Genomic DNA, 9,570 nt, shown 5'->3' with positions numbered 1-9,570 from the left:
CCAGCGCGCGTTGCGGCGGGAACTTTGGTAAAAAAAGTAAACAATTGCTACAAAATAACTAGAACTAATGTGAAGCACATATAAGTTTAAAACATAATTTACAAATATGAAGCATATAAAAAATAATTTTGAAGTTGAAGTCAAATAATGTCAAATGTGAAGGCTGCACTAGATTAGTATATGGTATCGCTCAACACATATACTTTCAATACGAAATAGGATGAAAAATAATAATTTAAGACTAACATGCATGTATTGATGATGTGGCAAAGCTGCATGCATGCATGCATGACATGTTTGTGTGGTATGTTTGCATGTCTAGCAAAATTAACTAGTGGATTCTAACTATTTAGAAATAGAAGATTGATAAAATATATGTAAATTATAATCGTTGCTAAAATAATTACGTACTAATTTAAATTTTATCCAGATAATAAAATATTACTGTTGTATACAAAATTGTTCAATTTTAAGACTTTTTCTAAATATTTTAGTGAATTATTATGTAAGTTTTAGAAATGTTCGTAGTTTAAAAAAGTACTCATGTAGTATATCAAAGTAATTTTATATTTTCTATATATTTAAGTAAATATTAATATAATTTAATGTACACGCTCCTAATAAAATATTTATGTGGTATATAAAAGTATTTATTTTTATTGTGTGATTTATTTAGTTGCAACACACAATTACAATTTACACATAATTTGTAAAATACTAAAAAATAATAGTGTAAAATGGACCGTAGGGTTCTTCGTTGGCCGTGCGTACCCCCGTGCTACCGGTCACGAGTTAGACTAGCACATATAATTTGTGAGAGGCTGAGATGGTTTACTCATGTTAGGGCTTTTTAACGAGAAAAATATATTCTAAAGGGTTTTCTATAAAATAATAGGCCACATGCCCTATCTTTGTCATTCTGCGGCTGACAATGGGTCCCATGGCACATGGCACGCCTAGACAACATCTTTTTAGTATGCAAACACGACTTGCATCGTATGTCAAAACCAAGTTGTAGCATCACTACAACTTATGCCGCAAGTTTTGGTACTAAAATTATTTTTCGTGCCAAGTTTTAGCACTTGTGGTGTAATTGACTCTTATTCCTTCCTTGTAGATGAAGTGATACGTGATGTACTCAGGTTGATATGTAGAAATCTATGATTCATGGCAAGCATGCCGTGAACAAATGAAACATTAGGAAGACAAATGCTACAAAAGGTTTAATACTAGGGAGGAGGCGACCACACACGACCGGGATGGAGCAACACAGACAGATTTTGCTGATGCATCATCCATGCCAACGACTGTAAACAAGGTACTCGGTGACGACATCTTCGATGACAGACAAGGGCGGCCACGCGGATGAGGAATAAGGGTGGAGGAGAGGGCAACATCTTTGACGGTGGAGGAGGGCAGCGGCGCGAACGCATGAAATGGAGGACACGCACAGGAGAAATATAGTCGATTTGGTGGACTTGTTCAATTTTGAGTCAATTTTGGATGAGTTCGACATGATGGGCGTGTCTATTCGTTCCATATCTACCCTGCATATATGCTGAATATGGGGGAGCCGGTAAGCCCAAGCATTTGAACTGAGTATACACGGTCTAATTGGATGGCCTTTTTCTGTCGGAGAAGTGACCAGATAGATGATATTTGGGGGATAAGGGGCTACCGTCGATTAGGAGGCGACATGGATCGATCGCACCCCTTGGTTAACTGAATGTAAACGCATCTTCAGATAAAAACCAGGCCCGCCTTTGCGTCCGCGAGACCAGAAACCGGAACGGATTTGCTGCCATCGCGAGGAAATCGTGACCGATACGCATCCGTCCTAACCACACGCGATTGGTGCGCAAATCACGAGACCGCACGCCCTCGAATGGAAACCAAACCAGCACCGCGCACCATTCCCGGTTCTGAAATACGTGCTCACCAGCACAGCCACGCCCAGCCGAAGCACTCACCGGAGCTTTCCTCGCCGATGTATCACGACGAAAATGACCTCGGTCCCTTCTCCGACGACCCCGATCGGTCGACACCTCCTTCAATGGTGGACGGCCTTAACCCAGGGCAGAGGAAGGTCTTGTTCTGCTCATTCAAGAAGAATCTGGTTAAAGAAACCAAGGTCTGGTGTGCTTGTGTGCCCGCCAACGAGTTCTTGAATTTGCGCCAATGTGTGAATGCGTGCGTGCGAGTCGTAAATACGGTTGCCTTTCACTGACTGCAGGTGGCGGAGTATATCAGCTACCTGTCGAAACAATCAGCATTCCGCCATGCCGAGCAGCGTCTATCATGCATAGTTATACAGATGGCTCAGGATTTCGTTGGCAGCAATAACATTAGCCTTTTGGAGCCCCGCGGCCTGTTCGGCACCAGGAATTCGGTGGGTTAATTAGCTTTGCGAAAGCAAAGTGCAATATATGACCCTGTTTGCATCTAGTTAACCACGTCTTCTCATTGCTTCTCTGTTTTGTTTACAATCATTCGTTCCAGGGCGGTGAAGATGCTGCTGATACTATGTACATCTTCACCAGATTAGCGCGTATCGCCCGTTTTGATTTTTCCAAAGCAGGACGATGTTCTTCTCGACTACTTGAATGAAGATGGAAAGTCAGTTGAACCCAGCTGGTAATGCTATCTCTGCCAACACTCATCCTGCAGGACTTCGAATGGATTATGTTTTTTTTTATACCTAAAATATGCCATCTTTTCTTCAGGTATATGCCAATATCATTCCCATGGTTTTGGTCAATGGTACTGGCGTTTACAATGGGTCAAACAGCTACGTCCCAAACTACAATCCAAGAGACATTATCGCTAACCTAAAAAGGCTGCTTAATGACGAGACTGTTGTACCAATCGACCCTTGGTACAAGGGATTCAAGGTCCGCGAAACGCTTTTACTGTAGCATAGCTCTGTTCCATTGACTGTTTAGCTCCTTATATAATTTTGACATTGCTTTTTGATACAAGTTTTCTGGTCATAAACTGTCAGGGATCTTTGCAGAAGACATGTTCAAAGGCAGCTGGTGTCACGTATACCATCACTGGTGTTATAGAGCAAGTTGATGACACCAAGCTTAAAATTACTGAGCTTCCCATCCGCTGCTGGACTAGAGATTACCACGACTTCCTTGAATCCATGTGTCCTACTCCTATTCATTTTATGGAAGAGGCCAAGGCTGAGGACAAGAACAGGGAACCGTCGTTTCTAGAGGTACTTAATTATACAAATAATCCCTTCTTCGCCCCCGTTTCAGATGATTTGATTTTCTTCAATTGCAACCAATTTACAGGAATGCCGGTCAAGATGCGATCGTGTGAGCGTGGAGTTTGAGATTATCTTGAGTGAGCAAAACATGAATATTGCCAAGAAAGAAGGCCTTCAGAACAAATTCAATTTGAAAACCACAATAGGAACATCAAACATGCACTTGTCTGACTCGGATGGTAAAATTCAAAAATATGATACCCCAGAGGACAGTGAGTATCTCTGTCTAATAAGGACCTGTATTGCAACTACAAACCCCTTCTCTTATTGTGGATTTCAATATGAAATTATGTTACCTTTTCAGTACTTCAAGAGTTCTTCAAACTGAGGCTCGAATATTATTCGAGAAGGAAGGTACATGCTAACCATTTTCTTTGTCATGATGATGATATTCAAGTACAAAATGCCACATTAACTAGATTATGCTGTGCAGGCAGTAATGTTGAAAAATATTGGGACACAGTGGTTGAAGCCTAAGAACGAAGTGAGGTTTATAAAAGCTGTTATTTCCGGGGACATCGTAGTCAATTACAAAAAGAGGGCAGAGCTATTCCTGGAGCTTAAGCAGAAGGGGTATCAACCTTTCCCGAAGAGAAAAAATAAGGCTAAAGAAGTAGATGAAGAAGATGATTATGAGTATCTTCTCGGATGCCAATTGGTACCTTGACTCTGGACAGGGTACGGGAGCTCGTCGCACGACAGAAGAAATTAGAGGAGGAACTTGAAAGTATGGACAAAACAACTCCAAAAATTCTTTGGCTGAGAGACCTTGCTGCTCTTGAAAAGGAACTGGACGTGAGCACTGTTTCTGTCTAAAGTTTTGCTCGATGTTATGCGTTTCACGTTTTTCACTCATTTATTTTGATAAAGGCGCTTGATGCAAAAGAAGCTGAACAGGAGAAAAGACGTAGACCGGCAAAAAACTCCATAGGCGAGAAGGTGTTTAAAGCAGCGGTCAAGAAACAGCCTAAGAAGACTGCAGCCAAACCACAGAAGGTACAGAGCGAAACAAATGATGAAGTTCTTAAGTTACTAGGCAGTATATATTGTTCTTTAACAGTTTTATACTGATAAAACAATCGAATTTTCGAGGCAAATTTTGCTGGGAGCGACGATGATGATTTTGAGACGAAAACTGTAGGACAAAACAAGAAACCACCCAAGAAGGTTGGGTCCTACAGCAATCGTTCTTATTGTGCGTGTCATAGTTTGTTTGTTGCTCTTACAAGTCCATTTAACAATTTTGTAGGCAAGTGCACCAGTGATAGATGATGAGGATGAAGCGCTCGAACAAAAAGATCATCTGGCTGTTTATAATTTTGATGACTCCTCTTCAGAACATGGTGGTAATTCCCATGTACAATCTATTGTTTGTGCACATGAAACCATCTCTTACAAAAGTTTAAGCTGATCTCTTACAATGTTGTGTTTGTGCACATCCATGTTGTATTTGTGCAGCCATTAAAACTGAGACTATAGAGCAGGAAGCAAAGATAGGGATGAAGGAGCCAAGCAAAATAGGCACGACAAAGAATGCCACGGCACCCTTAACCAAGTTGTCAGGTGAGAACGAGGACAACAAGTTTGCCGTCGAAGAAGCGCGAGTTAACAACAAAACCGGTGGAAGAAAGCCTGCTGCCAAGAAGACAAAGAAGAGTACCAACAGGAAGAGGGTGCCTGCTCAGAGCAACTCCAGTGATCCTTCTCCAGAGAAGAAGGTGCGAAAGATGAGTGACTCCAACAAAAAGGACGGCTCGGTTTTGCCTCGTCCTCCCTCCGGCTGTTCAGCTCAGCCTGTCGTCGCACCGAGAAGGTCAGCAAGGCTTAATCACTCTACATCGACCGATTGACGATAATGTCTAGTTTCTGAGATATCCTTTTTGCAAATTCTCAAATCCATCTAGTTGTGACATTTGAGACTGCTTGTGCATCTGGAGTATGGTGTAACCATTTACATTTCTCAGATCCATCTACTTGTGACATTTTACATGGTGGTCAACTTAAAGCATTGATCATCCATCTAGTCACAATCCTGGTGCTTTTGGTTGGGCGCTGAATGTTGCCTGTGGTATGATTTGCCAAACAATCACTATTCTTCACCGCTCTTTTCTTCTACCGAGATGTCGTGTGTGTAACATGTACCCCCTCCCTTTCAAAATATAAGTCTTTTTAGGGATTCTACTATTAAACTACATACAGATGTATATAAAAATATTTTATAGTAAAGGTTCACTCATTTTGCTCGGTATGTAGTTCTCTATTGAAATGTCTAAAAAGACTTATTTTAAAAAATGAAAGGAGTAAATACTCTGAGCAAAATATTCAGGCGAGAATGCTTTCCCATCCCTTGGTTCCTGTTCGAGCCATACACCATAGGCTTGAAATACTTATGAGGATGCAATTGATCACGGCGGAGGAGTACATATATGGTTTTATGCTAAAAAGATTCTCAATCTTAATATTCAAGTTGTCAAAGACATACAAGTAGCTGAAACGCAAGCACTCATACCAAACCAAGCATAACTATTGAGGATGCTAAAACCACAGGCTACAACACTACCTGGACCGCTCGTTAGGACCCGGGACCGGGACCGGCTTCAGCACTACCTGCACGCGTTGATGGCGGTCGCCCGACGGCTCTCCTCTACCTTGCTTGCTGCCTAGCTTGTCCCTGTGAGGGCACTTTTTTGTTTCTTCTCTTTTATTGGGCTGGACTGTGTTGTTGCCCCAGCGGACTCTCTTTTTTATTTCTTTGTTCGGACATGTTGGATGGATTTTGGTCGTTGTGCTTTATATATAAAGCGGGACGAAAGCCTGTTTCGAGAGAGAAAACCACAGGCTACTTCTAGCTCAGGCATCGAGTGAAATTTCAAGGTATAGTGGGTTCTTTGCCTGAGGGAACCACTGAGACATTGCGAATAAATCATGAGACACTACTAGAAAAAACTTCTACACCGAAAGCCAAAGCACAGGCTCTCTCGACGGAGGACATCTACGCGGAGAGCCGTTCTCGGCAGAGAGCAGCACACGGCAAACACATGTTGTACACGGCGAAAAGAAAACACTCGCAAGGAATGATTCGTTCACTTGAGGCATACCAGTTCCTATTTGACGCTTCAGGCATCACTTATAGGAGATTTTGCATACGACGCACACCATCCTACATCTATATAGGAAATGTGTCGACTCATTTAACTTCTTTCTTCATGTTCGCACCGCGTCAACTATAAGTAGCGCGTGTGGAGGTTTCTGCAAGCTACTGGTGTGGGAGACGAGTCCAACAGATCCTTAGTAGGTATCTCGGAGAGGTGAATAGGCTAGATGATAACAGGAGGCAAGTCTTTACCTAGGTTCGGACCCTCTCGACGAAGGTAAAATTCCACTCTCGTTTATGTATACTGCATAGGTGTGTAAAAAATACATGTAAAGTATCAAGGGATTGTAGATGACCTATCAACTAGCCCACACCCTATTTATATAACATACTGGGAAGGCCTAAGGTTGCAATTCCTAATTGTCTACGTCGGTAGAGGTAGAGTCCTTCATGACCCCGGTATCTTCTGCTTGTACAACAAGTCTTCTGAAGTCCTCATACAACACGTCACGGACCGACCAAAGTGGCTGAAGACGTAATCGGCCTAAGGCTCTCAGCCAAGTCCATGCCGAAACCGACATGATGACGGACCCTAGGCCGAGACATCGTCGGCTGGTGTATTACATTTTTTTTTGTGAGCTCATGTTTTCTTCATTTTTTATTTTGTTTTTATTTTTTCAATTCTATGGTTATCTTTTAAAATTTGTGCTTTTTAAAAACCGACAAGAGTTTTTCAAATTCATGATTTATTTTCCAAATATTAAGATTTTTCCAAATTTGGTTCATATGATTTTTTTTCATATTCCGTGAACCTATTGAAATTCACGAATATTACTTCAAACTCACGATTTTTTTCTAATGTGCGTACTTTTCCAATTTTCTTGAAAACCTTTTCAAATCATCGGTCTTTTTTAAAATTCATGATGCCTTTTCAAATTCATGACCTTTCTCTATTGCGCAAGCTTGTTTTCAAATTTGCAAACTTATTTTGCATTCATAAACATTTTTGAAATTCATGTACTTTTTCAGCTTTTTAAAAATCAATGGGAAATGATTCTTCTCAACCTGCTGATTTTTTGGATCCCATCCATCGCCTCGCTTGCATAATACGTATCCCACGTGACATGTCTTTTTGTTCTTGATGGTTTTTTAACTTCCGCAACATCACCAATGTTACAAGTTTGTTTAGTAACATCAGCTATGTTGCACGAGACGAAAAAGTAATTCTGCAACAAGCGCTCTGCTGCAAAAATAAACAGCAACAAAACCTTCGTTGCAAAAGAATGCATAAAGATGAAGGTACAAAATCTACAACAGAATCTCTGTTGCAAAAACAGATCTACAATAAAAACTCTAGTTGTAAAAAAAAAGTGCAACAAAATCTCTGTTGCAAAAAAAATCTGCAACAAGACCCATGTTGTAAAGATGGAGGACATCGATGCACCAAATCTAACGCTTGGCGAGTGGATCGATCTTTTAAAAGATCAACCGGCGTAGCAGTCCCTAAAATCAATGGTCAATCGATCAAATGGTCGGTGGTCAAGGCCAAACGGACGACCGAGCGAAGCAAGCTATCGATCATGCTTGATGGGCTGGACCGACAGACCAGAAACGTAAGCGCTGGCTGGCCCAGGGGCGCATAAGGCGCTGTAATGGACCTCTCGGAGGCACTTCCCTTATTTTTTTCGAAAAAAGCTCTTCTTTTGCTTTTTAAGGTTCTTCTTATCGTTGTGCTGATTATGATTTTTCTCTTTGAATAATCATCAGAGTTATATAAGACATCTTTAACAGGCGTTCAAAAAATACTCCACACGCTAAATTATTTTTTTTTAACGCCGGACAGCTTCAACAAAGGCTGTAAAATTGTGCACGCGTTAAAAAGTTTTGTACACGCGCTGAAAAACGCTATCGCAGGCAGCAAACTCTGGACCGCTGCAGGTGGGGCTGTTGGATTGGGTGCCGCGCGCGTCTGTTGAAGATGCTCCGGTCCCCGTGTACTAAAAGTGCTATAGTGACGCGCTAAATTTTTTATTGAACACGGATTTTTTATACAGCTGTTGGAGATGCTCTAAGATGCCCTAGAAAAAACTGAAAGCAACAGGAAACGTGATTGGTTACCATGGCGAGGAAATCGGGAAAAAGTTTAATTTAAACCTTGAACTTGTATTGGTCGAACGAAATGAATCCCAAATTCAATATCCCGGTCGATTGCACCCCGAACTATGCAATCCCGGTCTAAATCGAACCCTGACACTGTGTCAAGCGGGGTTCGTCTGATGGGCCGGCCCGTTTTTTTTTTTTTCAAAGGGCACACATCCTTTCCCCGCTGAACCGGCTCACTTCAGTTTTATTTTGTTAAAAATAAAAAAAATGCATTGTTGGCACAGGTCCTGTACGTAGTGACTTGGTCGAGTATTTTTCAGCTGTACGGGACTGCATGTAAGTAAACTTGGTTCCACCGAAACACACGACATACGAGCAAAGCTAATTAATTCAGATAAGCTGATGCGTGCAAATACAACAAGCAACTGGATCGATTTTAGCCTTGATAACTTGTGCACGCGCTGCACAATACGCAACATTTGATCCGTACTGTATAAATAATTATTTTTTCATTTTTATTTGAGGTGCTTCCTACGTATAAAATAACCAGCGGACTTCACATGTTTTCGAAAATCCGTGAATTTTAATTTTGAAATAATTTGGCAACACACAATAAAACATTTATATATATAAGAGAAAATAAACAGTAACAAGAAAAAAAAATTACGTTGCATTTGAGAAATGTTCACATATTTCAAAATAATGTCTGAAACATTAAAAAATGTATACAATGTATTAAAAAAAATAAGTACATATAAGGCGTGAACTTTTTTAAATCGTTTTTCAAAGGCGTGAAGTATTGTTCAATTCGCTTTTTCAAGGCAAGATTTTTTCAATTCATTTTTTTAAGGCGTGATTTTTTTAATTTGTTTCTTTTCTTATTTAAGGCGTGATTTTTTTCAATTATTTTTTTAATTCGTACGTACAGTGGCGCGTGTACGTACTTACGGTTGCTTACGTCGGCCAGGTTTCAGGTTCAGGTCGCCGCGGGTGTTTATTTTTTTGCAGTTTTAAACAAGAAAAAGACTGCACGTTTTAAAGAAGAAAAAAATGAAAGTGAGCTGGCCCACCGAGAAATAGTACAAATGGCATCAAT

At 40.7% G+C, this 9,570-nt stretch overlaps 1 pseudogene; it reads left to right on the top strand.

Moving 5' to 3' along the window:
* The first annotated feature begins 1,885 nt into the window (after positions 1–1,885).
* On the top strand, positions 1,886–5,175 carry LOC123396271 (annotated as a pseudogene).
* The last annotated feature ends 4,395 nt before the right edge of the window (positions 5,176–9,570 follow it).

The sequence above is a fragment of the Hordeum vulgare genome, chromosome 5H, assembly GCF_904849725.1.
Source record: "Hordeum vulgare subsp. vulgare chromosome 5H, MorexV3_pseudomolecules_assembly, whole genome shotgun sequence".
Classification (NCBI taxonomy): domain Eukaryota; kingdom Viridiplantae; phylum Streptophyta; class Magnoliopsida; order Poales; family Poaceae; genus Hordeum; species Hordeum vulgare.
Note: the sequence above shows the minus strand (reverse complement) of the source record. Positions and strands in the feature narration are given on the sequence as shown.